Here is a 3,936-nt window from a genome sequence, read left to right as displayed (position 1 = left end):
AGAAGGAAAGGGTGGAGTCGAAGATGACCCCAAGGTTCTTAGCCTCACTGGAAGGAGCAGGTAGAGGGCCCAGGGTGGGCGGTGAACTGGATAGTCCAGTCCCTTTGATGAGCATTAATTACCCTTGAGATGGATGGGGATGCAGATCTTACTCATACACCAAATAATAGAGCCGACTCAGGAAGTTGACAAAAGAAAGACTGTTTTAATGTCGATCTTCAAACTCAAAGCATTTAAGAAAAAGATTTACTTTTATAATCAAAATGTGTCATCACTGATTTCTAACCTACGTGTTACCGGCGTTATCCTACGTGGCAAACTACAAAAACCTAACTGAGGGAAGGATTGGCTCTAAGTGAATATCTAAGTATATGATACATACTAGTCTAAAAAAGTGTAACTATGTGGTTGGTTACTTAACATCAGGTGGGCAACTAAGCCCTCCTCTAAAAATGACCACTATGAACGTCACTAAATACACGACGTTGCATTGGTTTACACACTATAGGACCCCTGCATATGCAGGTCCTCTACAATTGGTTGGCACTCTGTCCATCTTCAGTACTTTTCCACTTATGTTATCAGCCTGCAGGCTGGCCGTCAAGTTGCTGGTAAGGATGCCTTAACCTTAGCTTCCCACCAATTAGCATATCAATCCATCATCACCTCAGTGGTCTCCTGTCAATTAGGCCTTTGAACTTCGTCCTTGAGAGTGTTCTTAGCTCTGAAAAAATTATGGAGTGAGAAGCACAGCCTGTCTCATGCATAGGTGTGATCATCTCGTTCATCCAACTTCATGCTTCCATGTGACTAGAGACCATAAAATCAATCCTTTTCGTGTATTTAATATTTTATTCCAATAGACCTCTGACATCTTCCTTGTTATGTTCACTCCTTTTGGACAGGAGGTTTGTTCTTTCACATGATTTTGTATCCAAAGTCAGTCTACTCCAGTTTGATAAGACCTTGGCTTCTTGGGGCTCATCCAACTTTGTCTTTCTGAGCTCCGCTTCTGTAATTCAATGTCAGCTTTTTAACCTGCGACACACTGAACTGAGGCCTTTTTGCTAATGTTCCAAACCTGCTTTAATAAGTTTAGTGGAAACATCCATAATTTGCTCATTCCTATGTATGTATAAATTGTAGCTTGCCGCAATCTATTTTACTATAAGCTTAGAGCAAGCTTCACAATCACATTGCTGCTTGCGTTTCTTCTGCATTTGTACATGTGTAAAATGATTTAATATCTTCATCTGTTTCTGTGGCATAAGTTTCTTCACCTTGAGCCCAAGATGTCACTTATCCCTATTGCTTTCTTGATGCCTTATAGAATATCCGCATTCTCTGATCACTGCATCCTTTTATATACTTCATCGTCAGCTCCATAGAACATATACTTGATAATGGCTAGTAATGCTACCATTCATCTTTGCCTTTTATTAGTTTTGCTTCTTCAGGAATCTCATTTAGATGGCCATCATATTTCTTTGTATGCAGATAAAGTTTTCTGAGGGGGTACCTTGGCTCCCAGATCCTCTTAGGTACTGGCCCTTTTATTGGTATTGGACTGAGTCCATATTCTGCCCTTCAACTGTTCTGTATATGTCTCATACTCCGGTTTCCAGCGTAAAGGTAAAAGGAGCGGGTCAATTGAGGTGGGAGTACTTGGCTCCTCTACAGCGGCCAGAGAGAGAGTGGGAAGGCCGGAGCAGTAGTCCCAATGAGGAGGATCTCAGTCTTACTGGCATTGAGGCAGAGATCATTGGCAGCACACCATTCCTGAATTGTGATCAGACAGTCAGGTATGAGATGAGGAGCAGTAGAGGCTGAGAGAAGCCTGAAGGAGAGCTGGGTGTCATCTGCATAACACTGAAAGTTAGAGCAGAAGGTAGAGATGTGGTGGGCCAGAGGTGCCAGGTAGTGGTTGAATAGCCAAGGAGAGAGGTTAGACACCTCGGAGCACCAAAAGTAGAGAGAGAGATAGAAGAGAGGGAAGACCCAAGTTGTACCTGGGAGGGTCGATCAGTTACAAAGGAGGCCAATCAGGTGAGGGCTTAGCCAGAGATACCCAGGTTGTCTCGGAAACAATTGAGCAGGATGGCATGGTTGACCATGTGGAAAGCAGTGGATAGATCAAGGACAGAAGGAAGGTTACAGTCAAGATTGAAGATCAATTCTTCACAGGTGTTCAGAAGAGCAGTTTCCGTGCTTCTGGCTGCTCTGAAGCCAGACTGGTTGTCATGGAGGCAACCAACAGATTCAATATGTAGATTAAACTGGGAGATGGACATCTTTTCCAGGAGTCTGCCCAGGAAAGGAGTGATGGAGATCAGACGATGGTTTGCCAGAGAGGAAGAATCAGCAGAAGGCTTCTTAAGAAGAGGGTGCACAAGGGATTGCTTGAGGGGGTCAGGGAAGGTTCCAGTGGCAAAAGAGTGATTGCAGAAATTGGCCAAGGCTGGACCAAGGGTGTCAATGTGGTCCTTAATGGTTCTGGAGGAGCAGGGGAGCACCTGCTTTGATGAGACTTTCATAGATCAGACTTGTCTAGAAACATTGTTGGGAGTGAACAGGGGGAAGGAGGAGAAAGAAAGAGGAGAAGAAGCTGGAGAGGTTTCTGGAATGGTAGAGGTAGAGGGAAAGGAAGTGGGGGTAGTGGGGGTAGAGGAAGAGAGAGTGGACAGGATGTCATGAGTTTTAGTGGTGAAATTAGATATCAAGGCCGCGCAAAGGGCCTGGGAGGGAAAAGAAGGAAAAAGGAGAGGTAGAGACTGCAGCACGATTGGCCAGCTCCTTGCAGATTTTGAAAATTTCTGCCGAGTTGTTAGATGCCGCAGAGACACGTGTTTGGATCTAGGCTCTCTCTTTAGAGAAGACAGAGAGTCTGTATTGCCTTTGCAGCAGGCAGCAGGCTATTTTGTCAGAGGATGTGCTTGAAGTCCTCCACTTCCTCTCTGCCACCCTACACTTCAGCTCAAGGGTGGCAAGGTCAAAATCATACCAAGAGTTGCACTTGGATGCTGGATTTAAATGGATCCTTATGTCAGGGGCAAGGACATCAAGAGTGTTAGAGATAGAGAGATGAAGATTGGATAGGGCTGTAGCAGAGTGTGAGTCAGCCAAAGATGTAGGAGGAGGGGAGTATGTAGTGGCAAAAGCCTCCCTTGAGTCACGCTTGATGAGCCGGATGACCGAGAAGGTGGGTGGCAGTGCTGGGACGGCTTAGCCTGAGGGGCAGAGAGCGACAGGTGAGAGGAGAGAAGAAAGTGGTCAGTCCAACAGAGAGGAGTAGTGAGGGGGTTAGAAAGGGAGAGTTCTTAGGATATCAGTAGAGAGAGAGAGAGAGAGAGAGAGAGAGTTGCAGAGGTCGTTAAAGAGCCCAGAGGAGCGGCTGGTAGAATCCAAGTGGATGTTAAGGTCTCTGAGGAGGAGAATTTGAGAGGTAGAGGCAAGGAGGGAGGAGCAGAGGTCAGTCCACTCGGAGAGGAAGAGGGCAAACTGGCCAGGCGGCCTGTAGATGGTGGTCACAATGAGAGAGAGACCAGGAGAGATAGAGAACCTGCAGACCAGGCCTTCAAAGGAGGAGTAGGCCTGCATAGGAATGACAGAAGCAGGGATCCACTCCGGGAAGATCAGGGCTACTCCCCTACCAGGCCAGTTGGTTCTGGGTTCAGAGAGGATATTGTAGCCATCAGGGAGGAGAGTGTCAAAACTCATGGCAGACCTGGCCATGAACCAAGTCTCGGTCAGATTGAGTACATCCAAATCAAGCTCTTCAAGGAGATAGCAGATGCCCGATGAGTGTTTGACAGCAGAGCAAGTGTTAAGAGTAGCGATGTGGAACAGATTGCCACCTTTGAAAGACTTCTGTGGAGGGGTACAGGCATGAGGTACACCCTGCAGGAGTGTTAGAGGTGCCGAGAATGGACAGAGGAG

The sequence above is a fragment of the Ambystoma mexicanum genome, chromosome 4q (assembly GCF_040938575.1).
Source record: "Ambystoma mexicanum isolate Mex_15411 chromosome 4q, UKY_AmexF1_1, whole genome shotgun sequence".
NCBI classification, from domain to species: Eukaryota; Metazoa; Chordata; class Amphibia; order Caudata; family Ambystomatidae; genus Ambystoma; species Ambystoma mexicanum.
This window is presented reverse-complemented; position numbering follows the sequence as displayed.